Raw genomic sequence first — 17,222 nt, 5'->3', positions numbered from 1 at the left:
TGCTTTCTAATTGAATGGCCCTTAGGCCACATTCTGAGGACAGCGTGGGTGTTTGCATGAGGGCCAACACAACCAAAACTTGATTGTGAAATTGTTTTTCTTTAAATTACCTTTGGACATAGGAAACGTGTTTCAAAAAATAAGTAAAAACTACCCATTCTCCAAGGCAGGCTGCCTTAGGTAACTGAGTGCCTCAAGACCCCAGGTGCATCCTAGAATGCAGTCCAAACCTGTCTGAAACCCAAATCAAGTCTTTGATAGTCAATGTCTGTCTTTCTGGTTCTACTTTAAAGATAAAAAATACCTGTAATCCCAGCACTTTGGGAGGCTGAGGTGCGCGGAACACTTGAGATCAGGAGTTCGAGACCAGCCTAGCTAACACGACGAAACCCCATCTCTACTAAAAATACAGAAAATCTAGCCAGGCATGGTGGTGCACACCTGTAGTCTCAGCTACTTGGGAGGCTGAGGCAGGACAATCACTTGAACCCAAGAGGTGGGGCTGCAGTGAGCTGAGATTGCACCACTGCACTCCAGCCTGGGAGACAAAGCAAGACTCTGTCTCAAAAAAATTAAAAAAATAAAGACTAAAAATCTTCATTAAAAAAATCAAAATCAACATTTGGATAAGGTAATTTGAGAAGGATTTGTTAGCATTGAATTTATTTACTTATCTTTAAGAAAGAGAAATGTACAGAGAGATGGGGGGCGGTCAGGTAGCCGTTCTTTAAACGCTCTGTAAAGCTCGATGATTATATGATTTCTCAGGGTTGCTGTAGGGCTTCGGTGAGATAATATCCCTAAAATGCCTTGCACCAAGCCTACCATAGAGTGACACTCAAGAAATGTTAGTCCCAGCATTTTCCCTTAACAATTCTCTCAGCTGTTTGCCAGGGATCTGAATGTCCTGGGTCCACCAGGTTTCTCAGTCTGACAAGATCACTTTTCTCATCTGGTAACCTCAAGGCTGCAAGATGAGTTTTACGGGCCCTTTCCTCCATAATGTGATATCGATTTTTACATGATTTTTGATACAACTTTAAATTATTCAACATTGTATTTAATTTTTATTTTAGACAAAGTCTAAATTTTCCTAGACCTTGAAAAGTTCATTATTTTAGATGTGAGCAATAATGGAATTTTTTTAACCCTAAAAGTTTGTTTTTTTCCTTCTTGATTTTAAAATAAACTCACACATTGTTGTGGGTCCCTAAGAGTACCATGAACCCTAGGCACTGTGCCTAATGAGAAATGATGGAAAGAGAAACAAAAATGTGAAGAACAAAGTCCAGCAACTCAAAGCTGCTCAAGGAAGGGATATTGCTTCAATGGGAGGGTTTACTCATCTCTCAAATGGGTTTTCCTGGCTCTTCGACTCTTCAATCCCTTCCAGAGGACAATAATAAGATTTGTTCTTTGAAACTAAAGGAAAACCATAAACGGTCAGTGACTGGGTTGGTGAACATTAGCTAATGTGAAACAGAGCACAGGACTTGTCTAACAAGGAATTTACACATTCCCATCCACACACACCTTGGCCTGGTGTGGGTTCTGCCTGGGGTCATGGATAATGAATGCCTGCACAGCCTCTCCAGACTCTCAAGGGAACCGCTTGCACCCAAAACCTAACCTCAGGGACCTCCAGGCAGATCAGGAGAGCAGGTCATTCACCACTCACAGGACAAAAGGAACTGACTCAGCCTGCTTTTGGGGGCAGGGAATTGATTCCTGGATAATTAGGGAGTGTTTAAAAGAGATTGGCTGCTGGTGGGACCACTCCAGTCACTTTCCAGGCAAGAGAGGGCTACCTTCAGCATCTCTAGTGAAAGTGGTGAATTAGCACTTCAGGGGTGAGATGGCATGGACAGAAGCTTCTGGGACTGAGTTCACCATTGGAAGCTTCTTTCCAGCTTCCTGAAGGTCTCTGGAGGTCTCTTTTTACCTGGGAGGATGATCCCTGGCGGCTCCCTGCCGACATTCCTCAAAACTAGGCAATTTCCCCAGTGTCCTGCAGATAGAACAGAAGAGGAAATGATGAAAGTAGGTTGCTCTATTATTAACTCATCTTTTACTTTCAGTTCCTTTGTTTTAGTATCAGTTTCTTGATGCTAGGCATGACACCCATTCATGCACTCATTTATTCATTCAACAAATGTTTATCAATAACCTATGACATTCTAGGCACTATTCTAGACATTTGGAATACAGCAGTGAATGAAATAAAGATCCCTACCAGTGTGAAGCAAACATTCTAGAGGGGAAAAAAGGCAAGAAACAATAACACAACGGCACAGTTTATTGTCTCTAAGAGGGCAGTGATACAAGATGCTCTGTTAGTCTATGTGCCACTAAAGAAAGAAAGAATGCTGCTAATAAACTGCTGCCATTATAGAATGCATCTTGATTTTATGTATGTTAAAATGTGAAACTTAGAATTGATTACATATGATAAATAAACTACAGTATATTAAAAGGTGGCTGTGAAAAAAAGTGAAGCAGGGAGGGGAGTGGTGATATTGAATGAAGGCTTGAAAGAAATGGGGCTGTTAAATTAATGGCAACTATTTTTGCAAAACTGCTTTATTGAGATGTGTAATTTATATATAATAAAACTCATCCTTTTAAGTGTATAATCCAATACATTTTAGTAAGCTTACAGAGTTATGCAAACATGATCTAGATTACCATGATCTAGATTTATAATATTTCTTTCTTTTTTTTTTAAAGAACAAGTAACATGAGATCTACCTCTTAAAAATTTTTAAGCGTACAGTACAGTGTTGTTGACCAGAGGCACAATTTTGTATAGCAGATCTCCAGAACTTAATCGTCTTGCATAACTAAAACTTCATATGCCTTGAATAATAACTTTCCATTTAACCTGCCCCATATGCTAGCAACCACCATTCTACTCTGTTTCTATGTGTTTGACTTTAGATACATTTAGATCCTTATGTAAGTGAAATTATGCAGTGTTTGTCCTTTTGTGACTGGCTTATTTCACTTAGCATAATGTCTTCCAGGCTCTTCCAAGTTGTAGCATATGGTAGAATATTTTTAAAGCTGAATAATATTCTACTGCATATACAGTAGGCCACATTTTCTTTATCCTTTCATCCAGCAATGAACATTTAGGTGATTTCCACCTCTTGGCTTCTGTGAATAATGCTGCAATTAACATGGTAGTGCAAATATCTCTTTGAGGTCCTGATTTCAAATCTTTTGGATAAATCCCCCAAATGGGATTGTTAGATCATATAGTATTTCTATTTTTAATTTTTTTCATGAACCTCCATACTGTTTTCTATAGCAGTTGCACCATCTTACATTCCTACCAGCAGTGTGCCAGGACTGCAGTTTCTCAACAGCCTAGCCAACACTTATCTTTGTTTTTGTTCTTTTTTTTTTTTAAATATATAATAGATATCCTAACAGCTGTGAGATGATATCTCAATGTAGTTTGAATTGTATTTCCGTGATGATCAGTGATGTTGAGTACCTTTTCATATACCTATTGGAATGGCAACTATTTATTGAGCAACTGTGAGATCCAAGAGGGCAGGTATCATTTTTTTTTACCACTGTGTCCCCACTGTTAAAGCATCTGACACATGGTAGGTGCTCAATAAACATTTGTTGAATGACTGAGCTACTGTTCATATATGCCAGGCACTTCACAGTGAATTCTTTTTTTAAATTTTTAAATGAATATATTTTAATCACTTTCTCATAAATACTAATTATCATGGATTCAAACCAAATACTAATAAAATGTTTCTTTTTATTTATATTATACTTTAAGTTCTAGGGTAAATGTGCACAAAGTGCAGGTTTGTTACATATGTATACATGTGTGACGTTGGCATGCTACACCCATTAACTCGTCATTTACATTAGGTATATCTCCTAATGCTATCCCTCCCCACTCCCCTCACCCCACAATAGGCCCCCGTGTGTGATGTTCCCCTTCCTGTGTTCAAGTGATCTCATTGTTCAATTCCCACCTATGAGTGAGAACATGTGGTGTCTGGTTTTCTGTTCCTGTGTTAGTTTGCTGAGAATGATGGTTTCCAGCTGCATCCATGTCCCTACAAAGGACACGAACTCATCCTTTTTTATGGCTGCATAGTATTCCATGGTGCATATGTGCCACATTTTCTTAATCCAGTCTATCACTGATGGACATTTGGGTTGATTCCAAGTCTTTGCTGTTGTGAATAGTGCCGCAATAAACATACGTGTGCATGTGTCTTTATAACAGCATGACTTATAATCGTTTGGGTATATCCCCAGTAATGGGATGGCTGGGTCAAATGGTATTTTTAGTTCTAGATCCTTGAGGAATCACCACACTGTTTTCCACAATGATTGAACTAGTTTACAGTCCCACCAACAGTGTAAAAGTGCTCCTGTTTCTCCACATCCTCTCCAGCACTTGTTGCTTCCTGATTTTTAAATGATTGCCATTCTAACTGGTGTGAGATGGTATCTCACTGTGGTTTTGATTTGCATTTCTCTGATGGCAAGTGATGATGAGCATTTTTTCATGTGTCTGTTGGCTATATGAACGTCTTCTTTTGAGAAGTGCCTGTTCATATCCTTTCCCCACTTTTTGATGGGGTTGTTTGTTTTTTTCTTGTAAATTTGTTTGAGTTCTTTGTAGGTTCTGGATATTAACCCTTCATCAGATGAGTAGATTGCAAAAACTGTCTCCCATTCTGTAGGTTGCCTGTTCATTCTGATGGTAGTTTCTTTTGCTGTGCAGAAGCTCTTTAGTTTAATTAGATCCCATTTGTCAATTTTGGCTTTTGTTGCCATTGCTTTTGGTGTTTTAGACATGAAGTACTTGCCCATGCCTATGTCCTGAATGGTATTACCTAGGTTTTCTTCTAGGGTTTTTATGGTATTAGGTCTAACATTTAAGTCTCTAATCCATCTTGAATTAATTTTCGTATAAAGAGTAAGGAAAGGATCCAGTTTCAGCTTTCTACTTATGGCTAGCCAATTTTCTCAGCACCATTTATTCAATAGGGAATCCTTTCCCCATTTCTTGTTTTTGTCAGTTTTGTCAAAGATGAGATAGTTGTAGATGTGTAGTATTATTTCTGAGGGCTCTGTTCTGTTTCATTGGTCTATATATCTGTTTTGGTACCAGTACCATGCTGTTTTTGTTACTGTAGCCTTGTAGTATAGTTTGAAGTCAGGTAACGTGATGCCTCCAGTTTTGTTCTTTTGGCTTAGGATTGTCTTGGCAATGCAGCCTTTTTTGGTTCCATATGAACTCTAAAGCAGTTTTTTCTAATTCTGTGAAGAAAGTCATTGGTAGCTTAATGGGGATGGCATTGAATCTATAAATTACCTTGGGCAGTATGGCCATTTTCACAATATTGATTCTTCCTATCCATGAGCATGGTATGTTCTTCCATTTGTTTGTGTCCTCTTTTATTTCACTGAGCAGTGGTTTGTAGTTTTCCTTGAAGAGGTCCTTTACATCCCTTGTAAGTTGGATTCCTAGGTATTTTATCTCTTTGAAGCTATTGTGAATGGGAGTTCATTCATGATTTGGCTCTCTGTTTGTCTGTTACTGGTGTATAAGAATGCTTGTGATTTTTGCACATTGATTTTGTATCCTGAGACTTTGCTGAAGTTGCTTATCAGCTTAAGGAGATTTTGGGCTGATACCATGGGGTTTTCTAAATATACAATCATGTCATCTGTAAACAGGGACAATTTGACTTCTTCTTTCCCTAACTAAATACCCTTTATTTCTTTCTCTTCCCTCATTGCCCTAGCCAGAACTTCCAACACTTTGTTGAATAGGAGTGGTGAGAGAGGGCATCCCTGTCTTGTGCCAGTTTTCAAAGGGAATGCTTCCAGTTTTTGCCCATTCAGTATGATATTGGCTGTGGGTTTGTCATAAATAACTCTTATTATTTTGAGATACGTTCCATCAATACCGAATTTATTGAGCGTTTTTACCATGAAGGGCTGTTGAATTTTGTCAAAGGCCTTTTCTGCATCTATTGAGATAATCATGTGGTTTTTGTCTTTGGTTCTGTTTACATGTTGGATTACGTTTATTGATTTGCATATGTTGAACCAGCCTTGCATCCCAGGGATGAAGCCCACTTGATCATGGTGGATAAGCTTTTTGATGTGCTGCTGGATTCGGTTTGCCAGTATTTTATTGAGGATTTTTGCATCGATGTCCATCAGGGATATTGGTCTGAAATTCTCTTTTTTTGTTGTGTCTCTGCCAGGTATCAGGATAATATTGTCCTCATAAAATGAGTTAGGGAGGGTTCCCTCTTTTTCTATTGATTGGAATAGTTTCAGAAGGAATGGTACCAGCTCCTCCTTGTACCTCTGGTAGAATTCAGCTGTGAATCTATCTGGTCCTGGACTTTTTTTGGTTGGTAGGCTATTAATTATTGCCTCAATTTCAGAGCCTGCTATTGGTCTATTCAGGGATTCAACTTCTTCCTGGTTTAGTCTTGGGAGAGTGTAAATGTCCAGGAAATTATCTATTTCTTCTAGATTTTCTAGTTTACTTGCGTAGAGGTGTTTGTAGTATTCTCTGATGGTAGTTTGTATTTCTGTGGGATCGGTGGTGATATCCCCTTTATCATGTTTTATTGTGTCTATTTGATTCTTCTCTCTTTTCTTCTTTATTAGTCTTGCTAGAGGTCTATCAATTTTGTTGATATTTTCAAGAAACCAGCTCCTGGATTCATTGATTTTATAGAGGGTTTTTTGTGTCTCTATCTCCTTCAGTGCTGCTCTGATCTTAGTTATTTCTTGTCTTCTACTAGCTTTTGAATGTGTTTGCTCTTGCTTCTCTAGTTCTTTTAATTGTGATGTTAGAGTGTCAATTTTAGATCTTTCCAGCTTTCTCTTGTGGGCATTTAGTGCTATAAATTTCCCTCTACACACTGCTTTAAATGTGTCCCAAAGATTCTAGTATGTTGTTATCTTTGTTCTCAGTGGTTTCAAAGAACATCTTTATTTCTGCCTTCAGTTCGTTATGTACCCAGTAGTCATTCAGGAGCAGGTTGTTCAGTTTCCATGTAGTTGAGTGGTTTTGAGTGAGTTTCTTAGTCCTGAGTTCTAGTTTGATTGCACTGTGGTCTGAGAGACAGTTTGTTATAATTTCTGTTCTTTCACATTTGCTGAGGAGTGCTTTACTTCCAACTATGTGGTCAATTTTGGAATAAGTGTGATGTGGTGCTGAAAAGAATGTATATTCTGTTGATTTGGGGTGGAGAGTTCTGTAGATGTCTATTAGGTCCACTTGGTGCAGAGTTGAGTTCAATTCCTGGATATCCTTGTTAACTTTCTGTCTCCTTGATCTGTCTAATGTTGACAGTGGGGTGTTAAAGTCTCCCATTATTATTGTATGGGAGTCTAAGTCTCTTTGTAAGTCTCTAAGGACTTGCTTTATGAATCTGGGTGCTCCTGTATTGGGTGGATATATATTTAGGAGAGTTAGCTCTTCTTGATGAATTGATCCCTTTACCATTATGTAATGGCCTTCTTTGTCTCATTTGATCTTTGATGGCTTGAAGTCTGTTTTATCAGAGACTAGGATTGCAACCCTTGCTTTTTTTTTGTTTTCCATTTGCTTGGTAGGTCTTCCTGCATCCCTTTGTTTTGAGCCTGTGTGTGTCTCTGCATGTGAGATGACTCTCCTGAATACAGCAAACTTATGGTTCTTGACTCTTTATCCAATTTGCCAGTCTGTGTCTTTTAATTGGACCATTTAGTCCCTTTAAATTTAAGGTTAATATTGTTATGTGTGAACTTCATCCTGTCATTGTGATATTAGCTGGTTATTGTTTGTTTTTTTATTATTATTATACTTTAAGTTCTAGGGTACATATGCATAACATGCAGGTTTGTTACATATGTATACTTGTGCCATGTTGGTGTGCTGCACCCATCAACTCGTCAGCACCCATCAACTCGTCATTTACATCAGGTATAACTCACAATGCAATCCCTCTCCCCTCCCCACTCCCCATAATAGGCCCCAGTGTGTGATGTTCCCCTTCCTGAGTCCAAGTGGTCTCATTGTTCAGTTCCCACCTATGAGTGAGAACATGCGGTGTTTGGTTTTCTGTTCTTGCGATAGTTTGCTGAGAATGATGGTTATTTTGCTTGCTAGTTGATGCAGTTTCTTCCTAGCATTGATGGACTTTACATTTTGACATGTTTTTGCAATGACTGGTACCTGTTGTTCCTTTCCATGTTTAGCGCTTCCTTCAGGGTCTCTTGTAGGGCAGGCCTGGTGGTGACAAAATCTCTAAGCATTTGCTTGTCTGTAAAGGATTTTATTTCTCCTTCACTTGCGAAACTTAATTTGGCAGGATATGAAATTCTGGGTTGAAAATTCTTTTCTTTAAGAATGTTGAATATCGGCCCCCACTCTCTTCTGGCTTGGAGAGTTTCTGCCGAGAGATCTGCTGTTAGTCTGATGGGCTTCCCTTTGTGTGTAACCTGACCTTTCTCTCTGGCTGCCCTTAACATTTTTCCTTCATTTCAACTTTGGTGAATCTGACAATTATGTGTCTTGGAGTTGCTCTTCTCGAGGAGTATCTTTGTGGCGTTCTCTGTATTTCCTGAATTTGAATGTTGGCTTGCCTTACTAGGTTGGGGAAGTTCTCCTGGATGATATCCTGCAGAGTGTTTTCCAACCTGGTTCCTTTTTCCCCATCACTTTCAGGCACACCAATCAGACGTAGATTTGGTCTTTTCACATAATCCCATAATTTTTGGAGGCTTTTTTCACTTCTCTTTACTCTTTTTTCTCTACACTTCTCTTCTTGCTTCATTTCATTCATTTGATCTTCAACCGCTGATACTCTTTCTTCCAGTTGATCGAGTTGGTTACTGAAACTTGTGCATTTGTCACGTAGTTCTCTTGTTATGCTTTTCATATCTACCAGTTCTTTTAAGGTCTTCTCTGCGTTGATTATTCTAGTTATCCATTCATCCATTCTTTTTTCAAGGTTTTCAGTTTCTTTGTACTGGTTATGTAGTTCCTCCTTTAGCTCTGAGAAGTTTGATCGACTGAAGCCTTCTTCTCCCAACTCGTCAAAGTCATTCTCTGTCCAGCTTTGTTCATTTGCTGGCGATGAGCTGCATTCCTTTGGAGGGGGAGATGCACTCTGATTTTTTGAATTTCCAGTTTTTCTGCACTGCTTTTTCCCCATCTTTGTGGTTTTATCTGTCTTTGGTCTTTGATGATGGTAATGTACTGATGGGATTTGGGTGTGGGTGTCCTTTCTGTTTATTAGTTTTCCCTCTAACAGTCAGGACCCTCAGCTGTAGGTCTGTTGGAGTTTGCTTGAGGTCCACTCCAGACCCTGTTTGCCTGCGTATCAGCAGCAGAGGCTGCAGAAGATAGAATATTGCTGAACAGCGAGTGTTGCTGTCTGATTCTTGCTCTGGAAGCTTCATCTCGGGGTGTACCCCACCGTGTGAGGTGTGAGGTGTCGGTCTGCACCTAGTGGGGGATGTCTCCCAGTTAGGCTACTCAGGGGTCAGGGACCCACTTGAGTAGACAGTCTGTCTGTTCTCAGATCTCAACCTCCATGCTGGGAGATCCACTGCTCTCTTCAAAGCTGTCAGACAGGGGTATTTACCTCTGCCGAGGTTTCTGTGCTTTTTGTTTAGCTATGCCCTGTCCCCAGAGGAGGAGTCTACAGAGGCAGGCCAGCCTCTTGGAGCTGTGGTGTCTCCACCCAATTGGAGCTTCCTGGTGACTCTGTTTACCTACTTAAGCCTCAGTAATGGTGGGCGTCCCTCCCCCAGCCTCGCTGCCACTTTTCAGTTAGATCTCAGACTGCTGTGCTAGCAATGAGGGAGGCTCCCTGGGTATGGGACCCTCTGGGCCAGGTGTGGGATATAATCTCCTGGTGTGCCATTTGCTAAGACCCTTGGTAAAGCGCAGTATTAGGGTGGGAGTGCCCCAATTTTCCAGGGGTTGTGTGTCTCAATTTCCTTTGGCTAGGAAAAGGAATTCCCTTCCCCCTTGCACTTCCCAGGGGAGGCGATGCCTCTCCCTGCTTCAGCTCTCGCTGGTCGGGCTGTACCCACGGACCAGCACCAACTGTCCGACATGCCCCAGTGAGATGAACCCGGTAACTCAGTTGAAAATGCAGAAATCACCTGTCTTCCATGTCGCTCACGCTGGGAGCTGGAGGCTGGAGCTGTTCCTATTCGGCCATCTTGGGTGTGCCCTCCCACAATGAATTATTATCAAATGTTTGGTGGTAAGCATTGTCATGCCTATTTTATGAATGGTGAAACTGAGGCTCAGAAAAGTAACTTGTTCCTGGTCACAAACCCAGGTGAGGAGAATATGGTACTTGAACCCAGGTCTCTCTGATGTTAACATATAAACTCTTCTTCTACATCTCACTGGCTTCTCTGCTTCTGGCCATTTTAATATCCCTCTTCTACAAAAAAAAAAAAAAAAAAAAAAAAAAAAAAAAAAAAAGCAAATTGGAGCACCAGGCAAGCAGGGTCTCTGGATAAAAATCAGACTCATAGAAACCAGAATGAAACCTTTGGCAATAGAAAGCCCAATTCACTGCCTGAGAAGTGTCACATTTTGTGGAGGTGCAAGCAGTTGGCTTGTGATCTCAGATCTCAAGTTCTAGCACTTTCACTTTAAAACCTATTATTTGAGTGAATTAAGACCCTCTGCCTCCAAAGAGACGATTTTTTTTTTTTTTGTAAAAACTCTCCCTTGTTAAACAGTTTAACTCAAACTGGCAGCATAATTGTTAAAAATAAACTTATTTTGTTACTTTGCAAAGCATAAGGCCAAATAACAATGGACATGGAAACCCACCACAGTCTTTTTAAAGCTAAGTCAAACATCCTATATATAGAAAAACATCTTGGGTAAGACCTGTTAAGCCAATATTGGCTGAATTCAAAATTACACCTAATTTGAAACAACTGCTTTGTCCTTAGCCAACTGGCTACCCTATTGTTCTTTAATAAAAATAACGGGAAGTCCAAATTTGAAGTCAAGTTCTCCCAAAAGAAAGATATGTTTCATAGCAAAAGGCTCTACTGGTGACACTTGCAACATGAGCTGGGGTCTCCATTGTCTATCCTGGTAGAGTGGGAAGATTATCAGTGGTTAGGCAAGGTCCCTAAAAAGCTGAAATTTTTGCTACAAACATGAGGGAATAATAAAACTTGGTTGGAATAAACAAACTTTCAGGACAGTCTAGGCAGAGATCAGAATTCCCAAAATCCAAAGGCCTTTCCTGTGTTTTATTCATAACCTGCTCAGAGGAAAGCTGAAAATGGATCCTATATACCAAGAGCTCCTTCCTTTTTTTTTTTCTGAAATAGAGTTTCTCTCTGTCACCCAGGCTGCAGTGCAGTGGTGTGATTTTGGCTAACTGCAACCTCCAACTCCCAGGCTCAAGCAATTCTCATACCTCAGCTTCCTGAATTGGGACTACAGGTGTGTGTGCCACAACGCCCAGCTAATTTTTGTATTTTTTGTAGAGACGGGGTTTCACCATGCTGACCAGGCTGGTCTCAAACTCCTGACCTCAAGTGATCTGCTCGTCTTGGCCTCCCAAAATGCTGGGATTACAGGTGCGAGCCACCGCGCCTGGCTTCATTCTTTCTCACTGAAGCAAAGTGTTCCATTTTATTAGTAGACCGAAGTTTACTTGTACATTTCTCTGTTGGTGGACATTTGGGTTGCTTCCAGTTTTGAGACATTAAGTGAAGTAGTAGTTACCAGCTAGTGGCTGGGTCTATTAGTCTGTTTTCATGCTGCTGGTAAAGACACACCTGAGACAGGGAAGAAAAAGAGGTTTAATTGGACTTAACAGTTCCACGTGGCTGGGGAGCCCTCAAAATCATGATAGGAGGCAAAAGGCACTTCTTACATGGTGGTGGTAAGAGAAAAATGAGGAAGAAGCCAAAGCAGAAATCCTAATAAATCCATCAGATCTTGTGAGACTTATTCACTACCATGAGAACAGCATGGGAAAAACTGGCCCCCATGATTCAATTTCCTCCCCCTGGGGGTCCCTCCCACACCACGTGGGAATTCTGGGAGATAAAATTCAAGTTGAGATTTGGATGGGGACACAGCCAAACTTATCATTCCGCCCCTGGCCCCTGCAAATTTCATGTCCTCACATTTTAAAACCAATCATGCTTCCCAACAGTCCCCCAAAGTCTTAACTCATTTCAGCATTAACCCAAAAGTCCATAATCCAAAGTCTTATCTGAGACAAGGCAAGTTCCTCTGCCTATAAACCTGCAAAATCAAAAGCAAGCTAGTTACTTCCTAGATACAATGGAAAAACAGGTATTGGGTAAATTCAGCCATTCCAAATGGGAGAAATTGGCCAAAACAAAGGGGTTACAGGGCCCATGCAAGTGCGAAATTCAGTGGGGCTGTCAAATTGTAAAGCTCCAAAATGATCTCCTTTGACTCCAAGTCTCACATCCAGGTCATGCTAATTCAAGAGTTGGGTTCCCATGGTCTTGGGCAGCTCCACCCCTGTGGCTTTGCAGGGTACAGCCTCCCTCCCACTGTTTTCATGGGCTGGCATTGCATGTCTGTGGCTTTTCCAGTTGCACAGTGCAAGCTGCCTGTGGATCTACCATTCTGGGGTCTGGAGGACGGTGACCCTCTTCTCACAGCTCCATTAGGTGGTGCCCCAGTAGGGACTCTGTGTGGGGACTCCGACCCCCCATTTCCCTTCTGCACTTCCCTAGGAAAGGTTCTTCATGAGGCCCCTCTCCTGCATCAAACTTTTGTCTGGGCATCCAGGCGTTTCTATACATGTTTGAAATCTAGGTGGCGATTCCCAAACCTCAATTCTTGACTTCTGTGGACTGCAGGCTCAGCACCATGTGGAACCTGCCAAGGCTTGGGGTTTGCACACTCTGAAGCCACAGCCCAAGCTCTATGTTGGCCCCTTTCAGCCATGTCTGGAGCAGCTGGGACACAGAGCACCAAGTTTCTAGGCTGCACACAGCACAGGGACCCTGGGACTGGCCCATGAGACCCCTTTTTCCTCCTGGGACTCTGGGCCTTTGATGGGAGGGGCTGCTATGAAGATCTCTGACATGGCCTGGAGACATTTCCCCCACGATCTTGGGGATTAATGTTAGACTCCTTGCTACTTATGCAAATTTCTGCAGCTGGCTTGAATTTCTCCTCAAAAAATAGGTTTTTCTTCTCTACTGCATCATCAGGCTGCAAATGTTTTGAACTTACATGCTCTGTTTTCCTTTTAAAATGGGATGCTTTTAACAGCACCCAAGTCACCTTTTGAATGCTTTACTGCTTAGAAATTTCTTCTCCCAGGCACCCTAAATCATCTCTCTCAAGCTCAAAGATCCACAAATCTCTAGGACAGGGGCTAAATGCTGCCAGTCTTTTTGCTAAAACTAACAAAAGTCACCTTTGCTCCAGTTCCCAACAAGTTCCCCATCTCCATCTGAGACCACCTCAGCCTGGACCTTATTGTTCTTATCACTATTAGCATTTTTGTCAAAGCCATTCAGCAAGTCTCTAGGAAATTCCAAACTTTCCCACATTTTCCTGTCTTCTTCTGTTCCAAACTGTTCCAAACTCTGCCTGTTACCCAGTTCCAAAGTCGCTTCCACATTTGCAGCTATCTTTTCAATAATGCCCCACTGTACAGGAACCAATTTACTGTATTAGTCCGTTTTCATACTGCTGATAAAGACATACCTGAGACTGGGAAGAAAAAGAGGTTTAATTGGACTTACAGTTCCACATGGCTGGGGAGGCCTCAGAACCATGGCGGGAAGCAAAAGGCACTTCTTACATGGCAGTGGCAAGAGAAAAATCAGGAAGAAGCAAAAGCGGAAACCCCTGATAAATCCATCAGATCTCATGTGACTTACTTACTATTATGAGAATAGCATGGGAAAGACCAGCCCCCATGATTCAATTACCTCCCCATGGGTCCCTCCCATGACACATGGGAATTCTGGGAGGTACAATTCAAGTGGACATTTGGGTGGGGACATAGCCAAACCATATCACTGGGGGAGGAAGGTACCGTGGTAGTGCTATGGACCGAATCATGTCCCCTGCATATTCGTATGCTGAGGCCTGTAGCCCCAATGTGAATATATTTGGAGATGAGGCCTTCTTGGAAGTAATTAAGGTTAAATGAGGTCATAAAGTTAGGGCCCTGATCTGACAGAATTTGTGTCCTTTCAGGAATAGACACCAGAGTGCTTGCTCTTTCCCTCCAGGTGCACAAAGTAGTGGCCATGTGAGCACCTACTGAGAAAGCAGCCATCTGCAAGCCAGGAAGAGGGCCCTCACCAGCAATTCTAGTCCCCTGATCTTGGACATCCAGTTTCCAAAACTGTGAGAAACTGATTTTTGTTATTGAAATCACCCAGTCTTCGGTATTTTGTTATGGCCACCCTGGCAGACTAACATAAGTAGGGGTAAGCATGTTATCAACCAGAAAGAGACATAAAGGAGCTTTCCACATATCTTGATCAGGGTAGTAGTCACGTGGGTGGATACACAGGTGAACAAGTTTGTCAGACTGTCAGTTCCACATTTGTGCATTCTTGTGCATATAAATTTTCCTAAACTTGAAAAAGGCCTTCTTATTCCCATCTTTCCCAATGGAATCTGTGTTTCAAAAAGGTAACAATATAGTCTTCATGCCTTCAAACAGGCCTGGTAGAAAGGAAATTAACATACATTATTTATCTCATATATATGTATGTTTCTGCCTGTAATAAATAATGGGGATTGAGCAATTAGCACAAGATTAAGCAACTGCTAAATGCAGCTCTGGGTTCGGACCTGTACCAGGCAGAGCTGAGAGCCAGGCCCCTTTCCCTACCACACTGAAACTGACAGCGAAGCCGCTCAGCTAAAGGGATGTGCAGAAAAGACGCTCTGGGGTCTCCCGAGGCTGCGGGGTGACCGGGGAGCTGTGGGGTCTGGAAGGCAACTCTCTGGGGCACAGTGCTCGAGTCACCTCTCTGAGGAACGGCTCTGTCTGCACTGCTTCTTGTACTTTGTTTACTCGCCCCTAGGAAAAGAGCTGAGAAGACTATGGTAGGGAGCAAACAGTGAGGCGGCAAAAGTCTCTGAGAGGAGCCACGCAGACAGCTGGGCAGCCGTGCCAAGAACAACAGGAAGCTCGCGGCCCCACCCCTGCTCGCTGCAGCCCTGGCCTGGAGACCCGGGGTTATTTGCTCCGAAGGGCCTTCTGCAGATGTTACATAAACAAAACCTCCATTGACTCCAGTTCTGAGCCTGGCCTAAAATAGCCTGCGGACTTCCCCCTACCACTGTGCAATTTCTCCGCCATCCCTCTTGGTCCCCTTGTGTGCTAGCTGCTTCCTTCCATTGACCACATGTGCAGACACCTCTCGCCAGTGTCCCTAAGAGGCCAGTTCCCTGGGGAACATAAAGCACGGCTCGTTTGCTTTCCCTGGCAGGTCAGACACAAAGCATCCTTCTAAGACCTTTGATGGCTACTGGCCAAGGGACACGTCTCCCCTCCCCAGGGAGGCAGGAAGCTGGGCTGAGGTACAGTGGAGTTTGGTCAGCAGCCGGCACAAGAGGGGCGGTGCTTTCTCTCTGTGTCTGTGTCTCTGTGTGTGTGTGTGTCTGCGTCTCTCTCTCTGTCTCTGTCTCTGTCTCTCTCTTTCCTAAGGGCAAACACTCCAGGTAAGGGCACGAGTTCTTCATCAGGGTCTCTATTTTCACTTGATGTAACGACTGAACACTCTAGTCTTGACTCTTCCTCCAAGCTCCTATAAAATTCCCTGACCCCATTTGCACTTCGGCTCCTTCATTCTGCAGAAAACCATTCCTTCGTGAACATCTGGAGAGTCACAGATCAGTGCCACAGCACGGGGTCACTCTGGGCCTTGCCACTCAACATGGGCCCCTGGAAGCTATTATCATCTTTTCCCTTTGACCTCCCACACTTCCCCAGGATCTTAACTCACAAAAATAACAAAAACAACACTAGCAATAAAAACATATTTATGTCAACTACTTACTATGTGCCTGATACAAGGCTAAGCATTTTATGTGTTTTATTTTATTTCATATTGAACAGTATTATGAGATTGGTACAATAATTATCTCCAGCTGACAGAAGGGCAAACTGTAGTTTGGAAAAATTATAGAGCTTGTCAAAGATGTGGCAGAAGTGGAACAGTCAGTCTAGTATTTGTGTCTCAACCTCTGCATTCCATGTCCGGGGAAAAAGATGGTAGGACTCACATCTCCTCCTTTCCATGGTCTTTCTTCTATTCAAAGGCCATGCTTTTGTATCTGTGGTCAATGTCATTAAACATGTCATTGATCAATTAATTATCCAATCAGTATTTAATGACTATGTTTTCTGGGCAAGTTGCTATTTGAGTCTATACCAGACCAAAAAACCAAAAACGTATGATGTATACTACGTGAATATTTAGCTCCTATTGTATCAACAGCTGTACTTTGGTTGTGAGAGGACTTTGCGTTTCTCTGGGCTGGAGATCCTCAAACCAGATGGCTGGCCTGGAACTAGAAATTCTTCTTTAATTTACTTTTTTTAAAAAATTTCAACTTTTATTTTAGATACCAGAGGTACACGTGCAGGTTTGTTACATGGGAATATTGCATGAGACTGAGGTTTGGAGTACGGATCCTGTCACTTATGTAGTGAGCGTAGTACCTGATAAATAGTTGATTGCTGGCCCCCATCCCCCACTGTCTAATAGTCCACAGCATCCATTGTTCCCATATTTATGTCCATGTGTGCTCAGTGTTTAGCTCCCATTTATAAATGAGAACATGTGGTATTTAGTTTTCTGTTTCTACATTAATTTGCTTAAGATTATGGCCTCCAGCTGCATCCATGTTGCTGCAAAGGACATGATTTCATTCTTTTTTATGGCTGCATAGTATTCCAAATGTGTGTATGTACCACACTTTCTTTATCCAGTCTTACCACTGTTGGGCACATGGGTTGGTTCCATGTCTTTGTTATTGTGAATAGTACAGCAATGAACATATAAGTGCATGTGTCTTTTTGGTAGAATGATTTTTTTTTTCTTTGGGCATGTTTTCTTTTGGGCATATTTTCCTTTGAGCAAGCCCAGTAATGGGATTGCTGGGTTGAATGGAGCTAGAAGTCCTATCAACTTACAGGAGGGAAGATGGG

General features: G+C 42.0%; 1 long non-coding RNA gene across 1 annotated transcript in view; it reads left to right on the top strand.

The window, feature by feature from the left end:
• The first annotated feature begins 1,772 nt into the window (after positions 1 to 1,772).
• LOC111520437 overlaps positions 1,773 to 17,222 on the top strand; it is a 40,502-nt gene continuing 25,052 nt past the window's right edge. Inside the window, exon 1 of the long non-coding RNA XR_002724678.1 lies at positions 1,773 to 2,040. This is a non-coding gene — a long non-coding RNA (uncharacterized LOC111520437). The remainder of the gene's footprint in view (positions 2,041 to 17,222) is intronic.

This window comes from Piliocolobus tephrosceles, chromosome 3 (assembly GCF_002776525.5).
Source record: "Piliocolobus tephrosceles isolate RC106 chromosome 3, ASM277652v3, whole genome shotgun sequence".
In the NCBI taxonomy this organism is placed as follows: domain Eukaryota; kingdom Metazoa; phylum Chordata; class Mammalia; order Primates; family Cercopithecidae; genus Piliocolobus; species Piliocolobus tephrosceles.
The sequence above is the reverse complement of the archived record's forward strand: the minus strand, read 5'-3'. Positions and strand labels throughout refer to the sequence as shown.